The sequence below is a fragment of the Salmo trutta genome, chromosome 3 (assembly GCF_901001165.1).
Source record: "Salmo trutta chromosome 3, fSalTru1.1, whole genome shotgun sequence".
Taxonomy (NCBI): domain Eukaryota; kingdom Metazoa; phylum Chordata; class Actinopteri; order Salmoniformes; family Salmonidae; genus Salmo; species Salmo trutta.
Genome location: NC_042959.1, coordinates 43,334,224 through 43,345,513, shown reverse-complemented (window position 1 = coordinate 43,345,513; position 11,290 = coordinate 43,334,224). Strand labels below are relative to the sequence as shown.

The 11,290-nt window shown below is 42.6% G+C and overlaps 1 pseudogene; it reads left to right on the top strand.

The window, feature by feature from the left end:
* Nucleotides 1–225: 225 nt before the first annotated feature.
* LOC115165387 (protein MMS22-like) overlaps nt 226–11,290 on the top strand; it is a 38,997-nt pseudogene continuing 27,932 nt past the window's right edge.

The window sequence follows — 11,290 nt, the reverse complement described above, 5'->3', positions numbered from 1 at the left end:
GGTTTCACTTTACTGAGAGCCAGTCGACCGGTCAGTTTGCCTTACTGCAAGAAATGGAACAACTTAACTTCTCCACCTTCAACTCCACCTCTAATGCCTCCTTCTGGGGTCTGGCTCCTGGCGTGGCCTTGTCTCTGTACTGCCTGCTCAGTATTCCCGGTAACATTGCAGTTATAGTCGTCCTCCATCGGGAACCAAGATCTATCCAGTTTGAGCCGGAGACTGATGTTGAACTTGGCTGCATCGGACCTACTCTGCATCCTTACCCTACCTTTGCGTATCTACAACCTAGTCTTCACCTGGAGCCTGGGTCTAGTGCTCTGTCAGCTCAACATGTACTTTTTCTACTGCAGTATCTGTACCGGTCTGCTGACTGTCACACTTCTGAGCATCCAGCGCTACCTCCAGGTAGTGCATTCTCACAGCTGGGCCAGACCGGGTGTGGCAAAGCAGCGGGTGCTACTGGTTGTCCTGTGGGGGGTAGCTGGGGTCCTGTCCATTCCTTATGGGGTGACGGTGCGGGATGTGAAGGATGATGATGGATGGGTCCGGTGCCAGTATGATTTTGCATCAGACGCTGAGCTGGTGGCTGTGTTGCTCCTGCAGACTCTCCTGGCATTTGTAGTTCCTTTTTTCATCATGGCCACAGCCTATATCCGCCTCCAGCAAAGGGTGAACCAAACAGCTTTCTTCAGGAGCCCCAGGATGACCAGATTAGTGAGCCTTATCGTTGGGACCTTCATCGTTCTATGGACTCCTCACCATGTCATGAATGTGCTGGGAGTGACGGCCATCTTGGCAAAGAATAAGGCTCTGAGAGTGTTCTGGGAGGACAATTGGAGGATTGCAGGATCTCTGGTCTTCATCAACAGCAGCTTGGATTCATTCCTCTATGCCTTTGCCTCCAGAAACACCCAGAGAGCACAGAGCAGTGACAGTCAGGTAGTGACCACGAGTGGTCACAATCTGTAAGATTTCAAGTCACTCATTGGTAATTTCAACTATTGAAATATTCCCCTTGATACAGGCAAATATGACATATAAATACCGTATTGAGATTAGCACAACTGTCTTAACTTATAATAACCACCCCAAAAAACAAAGGACCTGTATGCATTGTTTAAGTTTTTTGTAAATCTTAAAATTATGTTTCAATAAAGTAATATTGCTTTCATGACCCAAAATATTTTTGCGATGATTTGGGCATGATATTTAAATCAGACTTCCATTGCAAACACTTCCTTCTCCATTGTGTTGTTACACATCAGTTTGACATAACTGTTTGGTAAGGTGAGGAGTAAGCCAATATTATGGTGGGTGAATTTTCTCTTCTATGCTTATGTTGATCACATAAATGAATATACTGGGATTACCATTCACACCCATACAGTTCTAGTTATAGCATGAGGTTATTTTGATAGCCTGCGTGACATGTGTCACCCAGAGTGACATGTGTCACCCAGACAAACAGGGTTATATTAGGATGCACTCATCAGTTGCCCCAACTAATTTCTCCATCAACATGCATTTCCGTCCACGTCTCCCATGCTGATTACAGGAGGACATCAGTTCATTAACAAGTGAAAACGTACTTTATTTCCAAGAAACAGTTACTGTTTCCCTTAAACATGATACAATTCCAGGTTAATTGATCAAGCAGAGGCCACAGGGCCTTACCAGAGATAAAAGTGACTACCACTATGCTCAGCACAATGAGGAGATATTCTTTGGAGGAGACCCAATGAAAGAGAATGTAGCTCATTATGCTAAATCAATATGAGGTACTAACTATATGGGACTCTTTTTGTAAAGAGCGTTTAAAAGAAAAAAAAGAGAGTTCGTGGTTGAATTGGACATGATTTCCAGAGGTCAGGCTATAGGTCACACAGCACTGCCAGGGTGTTAATTTGCAGACCAGACTTGTTACTGTTGACATCAGACTTGTTACTGTAAACGTAAACAAACAAACAATTCCTTGAGAATGACAAACAGTATCTGTAGATACCCCGAGCCCAGTATGGGGCAGTCGGACAGTGGCGGTAGCTATGCTTTTAGCAGCACGCTGAGCCCCGTTACGGTGGTGACGTGACCCGGATCGACAGTTGGCCTCAGCTCAACGGTCGGGGTTGCTCGCTGTCTAGCGAGTTAAGAAGGGGTGAGTGTAACGGAGTTAAGAACGTACCTTAAGCTTCCTCCACAGCTATCTTGAAATGTCGCCGATGGAGCCATGCAAGGGGTCCCTTTTGTATGGCTCAATCGGTTTGCACAGTGTCAAGGAGCGCGTTCACGTGTGTTGTGAAACAGGATAATTGGTTTGAGCCCAGCATAGGGCAGTCGGACAGTGGAGGAAGCTAAGCTGTTAGTGGCATGCTGAGCCCCGTTACAGCGTGCTGCTAACAGCTCCACTAATTTCCCCATCAACATGCATTTTCTCTATGCATCGAGAGTTTGGGCCTACTGTATAAGGTTCTATGTGCATTTTTGTCAAAAAAATGTTATTGTTCAATGTTCTCTACCTATATAGTACCTCAAAATACCCCAATTCATGTTGTTAAGTTCAAAAGAATACTTGATAAAAAAAAATGCTGACACCATTCGAACCAATGAGGGTTCGGTTAAGCCAATTATTTCAGAATTATCTTTTTGCAGATAGAACCTTATAGTCCCAAACTCTCGGCATGTCTGTGTAACAGTGTAGGTTCCGTCCCTCTCTTCGCCCCGACCTGGGCTCGAACCAGGGACCCTTGCACACATCAACAACTGACACCCACAAAGCATCGTTACCCATCGCGCCCCTTGCAAAGCAAGGGGAAACCCTACTTCAAGTATCAGAGCGAGTGACTCACTGATTGAAATGCTATTAGCGCGCACCACCGCTAACTAACTAGCCATTTTACATCGGTTACATCTGACATGCTGATTACACATGCTGATTATATTCACATGTAAAAACTAATACTGTATTTCCGAGAAACAGTTGCTGTTTCACTGCAACATACATGACACAATTCTGGGTTACACCAATGGGGAAATACAGTAGCCCTATATAATAAATTGCACTAAATGATGCAATAATAATAAATAATAATAATAAAATCAGTGCCGTTTCCAGGCCAATATTATGGTGGGTTAATAAGAGGCAGCTAGTTGGAAGTTATGTCAGTCACTGTCACTCAATTAGTCCATGTCAGCTAACATTTGATAGATTGCTAGGTAAGTTAGTCTAGCCAGCTATCTAAACTTTGTAGTAATCATGGCAGAATTACTGGCTGGGCACACAAGGCACGCATGTGCCCAGGGGCCCTGAACTCAAGGAGGCCCCCATTGATTTTGTTAGTTACTCTCACTCAGATCTCATATGAACATGGCATAAGTCATTGCAAAATATGTAAAAACTGCAGGAAATTAGCTTTAAAACGGCAACATGTTTTCTCCATCCCATGGCAAAACGTGTAGAACTGCAAGAAATTAGCTTACATTTACTTTAAAACTGTAAAATGTTCCTTATGCTGCCAAGTGTTTTCCGGGGAAAAGTCTCGCTTTTAGGTACCCCTAAAAGCTAGAAACGCCCCCGAATAAAACGACAGAATTGATCTCACAGCACAATGGACCATTTGGAAAGACTTAAGTTACACACTCGCTTGTAGGAAGGAGATGTATTCATATACACAGGTTGAAATTGTCCTCCCCTCTCTCCAAAGAAAGGTTAGCAGAAATGATGGAACCTACCTTTACATCCAAAACGACTCCGTGTGCTTGCTTTGGGTCTGGATCTCTTGATGTTATGAAAACCATATACGTTGCCTCACAAAGCAAACGAATCCAATTCAATGTCTCTCGGTCCTCTTTATTGTCTCTATCTGTGGTGTGTAGGGGGATATTCATAAACATTTGCCCAGTTGTATAAACACACGGTGGCATGTGGACTTATCTAGCCTATAGATTCCCTAGTTCTCGAGCATGTATGCAAACGAAAGCCAATTAAATCCCGTCACAAACTACTCCAGCAAACGACAACATTCTGCTCCTGTTGAAAATGATTTTGGAAAATATGTGAATATGCATTTGAATGCAAGCATGGTGAGATGGCGAGATACCGTTTTGCAGAGACAGATCTGCATATGGAAATTAGGGTTAGCCTGTGTCCAATTTTACCTCACTGTTGTACTGTTTTTAATGAGACGGGGACACCAAGAGACCAACTGTCGGGGAAGGGCATAGGACGTTACTTTCATACGAGACTACAAATGACATACAAATATAATACATTTCATCAACTATACCAGGGATGGTCAACTTTGACGGAGGTGGGGGCCAGAAAAACCTGAACTTATAATGAGGGGCCGCAGTTGCTCTCTGGTGTGCGTATCCACGTGTGTATAACCCCCGACCCCACCACACTACAGCACATTGCGAGCAACAACAAAAATAGCATCCCCCTGTTGTTGTTTTTTAAGTTTTAGTTAATTTTGTGCAATTCTACACATTTTGCCATGGGGGCATATACGTTTTTGCAATTTTACAGCAGTCTCTGCAATTCTACACATTTTGCCATGGGGTGGAGAGAAATGTTTGCTGTTTTTAATATGATATCTGAGTGAGATTGACTAACAAAATCAACAGGGTGTCATATAAGCGTACATGTAGTTAGCCAAGTTAGCTTAACTATGAATTTGACACTTCCCCCAGCCCCATCCCTCATCTTCCCAACCAAAGTGCCATGGCCAGACTGTTGAAATGACAGATTGTGTCTTTGTCACTTCTCTAAAGTGAACACAACGGAAGAGGACGCTGATGTCACCCTTCGCAGGGGAAAGCCAGTGTGAGCTGACCCCAGGCCTGCCACCCTGTTTCTCCTGTGCATCTGACTCGGGTCGGGAAGACACCCGGCCACTGTCATCTGACAGTTATTTTGGCAGGGGCTCCCTGAAACGGTAACGTCTCTATGAGCACACAGCTGAGGCATATGTTAGCAGGCTAATATTATACTGAACAAAAATATAAACTCAACATGCAACAATTTCTAAGATTTTAGTGAGTACCAGTTCATATAAGGAAATCAGTCAATTTAAATACATTATTACTGACAGAAATACTCCTCAGTACTCCTTTGTTCAGTGTATAATCTACTGTATAAGAGTACAGAGACATTACATTAGGCATTTGCCATGACTCATGACAAAACACCACTCCTCATGGTAAATACAGCATGAAAGTCCCGCCTACTTCATGGATCATGTCCCACAGTGTTTTTGAATGGCCTTCAATAATATATAATCAAATTAATAAAAAAGCGGTCATTTAAGATATGTAAAATTATATTTGTATTTGTGGATTAATTTACTCAGTCAATCAGAAATCTTCATGAAAGGCATCAGGTAGAAGTCAATTAATCCACAAATACTAATATATTTGACATATCTTAAATTACTGTGTTTTCATGAATTTGACAATATAATCTTGAAGGCCATTCAATAACAGCGTGGGACATGATCCAGGAAGTAGGTGGGACTTTCATATCGTATGTGACACATAGTAACTCAAAAGATTGTTAGATTGGACGGCTGACAACAGTTGGCAGAAATAATACATATTATGTTGACCTCGTTATAATACAACAGAATCATTACTGACAATATTGTTTGAGGAAAACTGCCTGCCTTCAGTGTCTTTTAGGCTGCAGCAGATCTAAGTGTAACGGCCGTCATAGGAAGTGGACCAAAATGCAGCGGGTACGTGAATGCTCATATTTATTTTATTACGAACTCCACACAAAAACAACAAAACGAAACCACGAACAACTGCTAACAGTTCTGCAGGCTAAACATAGCAGTGCACGAATACAACTTCCCACAAAGGGACAGGTGAAAACAGGCTACCTAAGTATGACTCTCAATCAGCAACAACGATGTACAGCTGTTCCTGATTGAGAGCCATACCAGGCCAACACAAAGAGATACACAACATAGATAGAACCTAGAATACGACGCATAGAACATAACCCAAAAACCCTGGAATACTCAAACCAAACACCCCTCTACATAAACACACACCCCGAACCACATAAAACAAATACCCCCCGCCACGTCGTGACCAAACTACAATAACAAATGACCCCTTTACTGGTCAGAACGTGACACTAAGTTACTATTGTCTTCCAAAGGCTGCTGTTACATCTGGCCCCAGCCCCTGCAGACTATGAGGAGGACACAGTGGATATCTTTGGCTTCCCATGGGTGACAGAGACTGCTCTGGTGGAATCTACCAAGCTTTTGTTCGGCCTGTTCAGGTGGGAATACAGCCAGATAATGTGGAGCCTCAGAGATGGGCTGTGCCACACCTGACACACACACACGCACAGACACGTCAAGATCAAGGCTAATCAAGATAATGTCATTCATTCATTTTTTTCAGACTATGTATAGCTGCCTCACTGTCTCTAATTGTCAGGGTTTCGAGGTCAGTAATGTCACAATTTGTTGTCACCTTTCAGGCAAAAGCTTCTTAAACTAGAGACCCTGGTGCAGTCCAGCTCTCATGACTTTGGTAAGCTAACTTAATGTATACCTTGCTGCTCATGGTTTTGTGAGAGGTTTTGTGAGAGTTCATAAGTTGAAATTTGATATAGGTTTGTGGAAATAACCAACTGTGAAGTGATTTGGTATGGTGGTGGTTAGATGTTTTTCTAGGTTGTTGTGATGGGGAAATATTGTACTGTTTTTGTTGTACTGAATGTACTTGACAATGTTATGTTTCAGGCCAAGCCAGCAGCCTCCGTTATGAGGCAGAAGACCTTAGGAAACAGTGTGTGCTGTTTCTCCAATATGTCAAAGTCTTCCTATACAGGTAATGCCTGCTGGTCAGTTATTACTGATTCTCACTGACTGTGTTCCTGGCCTAGGGCATAGACTATATTTATTAGGCATATACTGTTGAAGTCGAAAGTGTACATACACCTTAGCCAAATACATGTCTTGAGATGTTGCTTCAATATATCCACATATTTTCCTCCCTCATGATGCCATCTATTTTGTGAACTGCACCAGTCCCTCCTGCAGCAAAGCACCCCCACAACATGATGCTACCACCCCCGTGCTTCATGGTTGGGATGGTGTTCTTCAGCTTGCAAGCGTCCCCCTTTTTCCTCTAAACATAACGATAGTCATTATGGCCAAACAGTTTTATTTTTGTTTCATCAGGCCAGAGGACATTTCTCCAAAAAGTACGATCTTTGTCCGCATGTGCAGTTGCAAAACGTAGTCTGGTGTTTTTATGGTGGTTTTGGAGCAGTGGCTTCTTCCTTCCTGAGCGGCCTTTCAGGTTATGTCGATATAGGACTCGTTTGACTGTGGATATAGATACTTTTGTACCTGTTTCCTCCAGCATCTTCACAAGGTCCTTTGCTGTTGTTCTGGGATTGATTTGCACTTTTCGCACCAGAGTACGTTCATCTCTTGGAGACAGAACGCATCTCCTTCCTTAGCAGTATGATGGCTGCGTGGTCCCATGGTGTTTATACTTGCGTACTATTGTTTATACAGATGAACGTGGTACCTTCAAGCGTTTGGAAATTGCTCCCAAGGATGAACCAGACTTGTGGAGGTCTACAATTATTTTTCTGAGGTCGTGGCTGATTTCTTTTGATTTTCCCATGATGTCAAGCAAAGAGGCACTGAGTTTGAAGGTAGGCCTTGCAATACATCCACAGGTCCACCTCCAATTGACTCAAATGATGTCAATTAGCCTATCAGAAGCTTCTAAAGCCATGACATCATTTTCTGTAATTTTCCAAGCTGTTTAAAGGCACAGTCAACTTAGTGTATGTAAACTTCTGACCCACTGGAATTGTGATACAGTGAATTATAAGTGAAATAATCTGTCTGTAAACAATTGTTGGAAAAATGACTTGTGTCATGAACAAAGTAGATGTCCTATCCGACTTGCCAAACTATAGTTTGTTAACAATACATTTGTGGAATGGTTGAAAAATGAGTTTTAATGACTCCAACCCAAGTGTATGTAAACTTCCGACTTCAACTGTACGTAGCTAGTTCCAGTAAAACACTGTAAGGATTTGTTTTTTTGTTTAAAAGGTCAAAAGATCAGCATTCAGTCTGACACCTGACTTTTCTGTGATTCCCTGTGTGACCTCTGCACCCTGAAGGTACCTGGAGCCCACCTGTCCCCTGGAGGAGGGCCCCTGTCAGCCATATGAGGAGCTGGAGGCTCAGCTACCCTCTGCTCTGCTGGAGGAGCTCTTTGAAGTCACCCTCCTCATAGGGCGCCTCAAAGACCTGCCGGCCAACATCCAGAGTGCCCTCACCATACAGCACCAGGGCAAGGTAGCCCCCCCACCCCACACAAACACACAAAGTATGAATATTGTGAGTGAATACCAGACCTCGGTTCAAATATATGTGTATTTGAGTATCTGGTATTTAATATACTTTTTCTGTGTATTTGAGTATTCAAATACACAGCCCAAAACAAGTATTTTTATTTGAGTATTTGAATGTAAAACCAAATTGTATTTGACAGTATGCTCAAATACTTATTTCAAATGCTATTTTCAAATACCTGAGTTAAATGCATAGGAGTGTATTTGAGTCAGTGGATTTAAGTTTATCAAATACTTTGCAAGTGTATTTGCAAATACATAAAAGTATTCAACTACTATTCAACTATATCTCAATACAAACTTCTATTGTGGAAATTCTACGCAGGGACACTCAAAGTCAATCTTAAATGAATCATTCTTTATTATCAGCGCGCTGGAGAGGTTCCAACCAACTCAATGCACCAAGTACACATGTCGATCAGGAGCTCTACCGGGGCAGTCCCGTTAGTTCTCTTATATACTGCAGACAAGTTATATTTGCATGATTTAGCTCATTCATAATTCATAATTAATGAATGATTAACGTTAACTTCATTCATGTGACCGACCAATACTGGGTCATGCATGTGACAGACCAATACCTCGCAGGGCTTCTTCTCTAAGCTGAGACCTTGAAACTGAGATATCTTTCATTCTCAAAACAATGGTCTGGGGGTACTGCCAAATTGCAGATACTGATAGTGAGGATTCGTTCAATCAGTCACATTATTAGAAAAGCACAAACATAAAATGTTCCATCACATTTCGTAAGTATGTGAAAGTAATTTAGATATTTGAAATAGTATTTGAACCCAGGTCTGGTGAATATACCCTGATATGCTTTTACTGTATACCTCCCCTCAGCTGTTTCCTCCCTTCTGGCATTTGTTATGCCTCCACCTGGACATCCACTGGTCAGTGTTGGAGATTCTCTACCTGCTGGGGCAGAGGATGCAAGGTATGTGTTGTTTTTATTGTTGTTATTTTTAAGATCTCGTCTAACCTATCATAGGGTAATCTTCCAAGGCAAAACAAATGTCATATGCAGTACTGCAAAAATCAAATGCGGATCTGAAATACACAATATGAAAAGAGAGAAGAAAAACAAGTTGAGGCTGGTGTTGTCAGGCTGGTGTTGTCAGTGTATTATAGGTCTACTACATTCTTATTTGTCTGTTTGACCTTTGCAGGTTAGGTGGTGTACGCCCACCAGTTTGTGAACCTGACTGGGGAGAACCTGACCAACAACAGCCTGTTTGAGGAGCATCTCTGCAACCTGCTCTCTGACCTCACTGGCCTGGCCATGGGAAAATACAGCAAGGTAATGTGTATGGGGTTATACATGTGTTTTGTGTTCCTTAACAATGCTAACCATTGAGTAAGCCATGAGGCAAACCCCTTAAAAATGCTCCAGGGGCGCCACACTATGGCTGGCACTGTGCTCCCATCTCTCTGTGGGTGGGTGGTATATTTTTGTTGTTGTTGTATTTATATTAGGATCCCCATTAGCTGTTGCAAAAGCAGCAGCTACAGTACTCTTCCTGGGGTCCACACAGAACATGAAACATGACAACACAGAACATTAATAGACAAGAACAGCTCAAGGACAGAACTACGTACATTGTTTTTTAAAGGCACACGTAGCCTACATATCAATGCATACACACAAACTATCTAGGTCAAATAGGGGAGAGGCGTTGTGCCGTGAGGTGTTGCTTTATCTGTTTTTTGAAACCAGGTTTGCTGTTTATTTGAGAAATATGAGAGGGAATGGAGTTCCATGCAATAATGGCTCTATATAATACTGTACACTTTAAAAACAATTGTTCTGGATTTGGGGACTATGAAAAGACCCCAGGTGGCATGTCTGGTGGGGTAAGTGTGTGTGTCAGAGCTGTGTATAAGTTGACCTTGCAAACTATTTGGGATTTTCAACACATTAATGTTTCTTATAAATGGAAGAAGTGATGCAGTCAGTCTCTCCTAAACTCTTAGCTAAGAGAAAGTATTTACGTCAGCCCTCTGTTTACAATGAAGAGAAAGACGTGCCACTCTGTTCTGGGCCAGCTGCAGCTTAACTACAGTGGGGGAAAAAAATATTTGATCCCCTGCTGATTTTGTACGTTTGCCCACTTACAAAGAAATGATCAGTCTATAATTTTAATGGTAGGTTTATTTGAACAGTGAGAGACAGAATAACAACCAAAAAATCCAGAAAAACGCATGTCAAAAATGCGTTAATGTGCTTCTTCTTGAGCCACTCCTTTGTTGCCTTGGCCGTGTGTTTTGAGTCATTGTCATGCTGGCATGCTACCCATCCACGACCCATTTTCAATGCCCTGGCTGAGGGAAGGATGTTCTCACCCAAGATTTGACAGTACATGGCCCCGTCCATCGTCCCTTTGATGCGGTGAAGTTGTCCTGTCCCCTTAGCAGAAAAACACCCCCAAAGCATAATGTTTCCACCTCCATGTTTGACGGTGGAGATGGTGTTCTTGGGGTCATTGGCAGCATTCCTCCTCCTCCAAACACGGCGAGTTGAGTTGATGCCAAAGAGATCCATTTTGGTCTCATCTGACCACAACACTTTCACCAGTTGTCCTCTGAATCATTCAGATGTTCATTGGCAAACTTCAGACGGGCATGTATATGTATTCTTGAGCAGGGGGACCTTGCGGGCGCTGCAGGATTTCAGTCCTTCATGGCGTAGTGTGTTACCAATTGTTTTCTTGGTGACTGTGGTCCCAGCTGCCTTGAGATCATTGACAAGATCCTCCCGTGTAGTTCTGGGCTGATTGCTCACCGTTCTCATGATCATTGCAACCCCACGAGGTGAGATCTTGCATGGAGCCCCAGGCCAAGGGATATTGACAGTTCTTTTGTGTTTCTTCCATTTGCGAATAATTACATCAT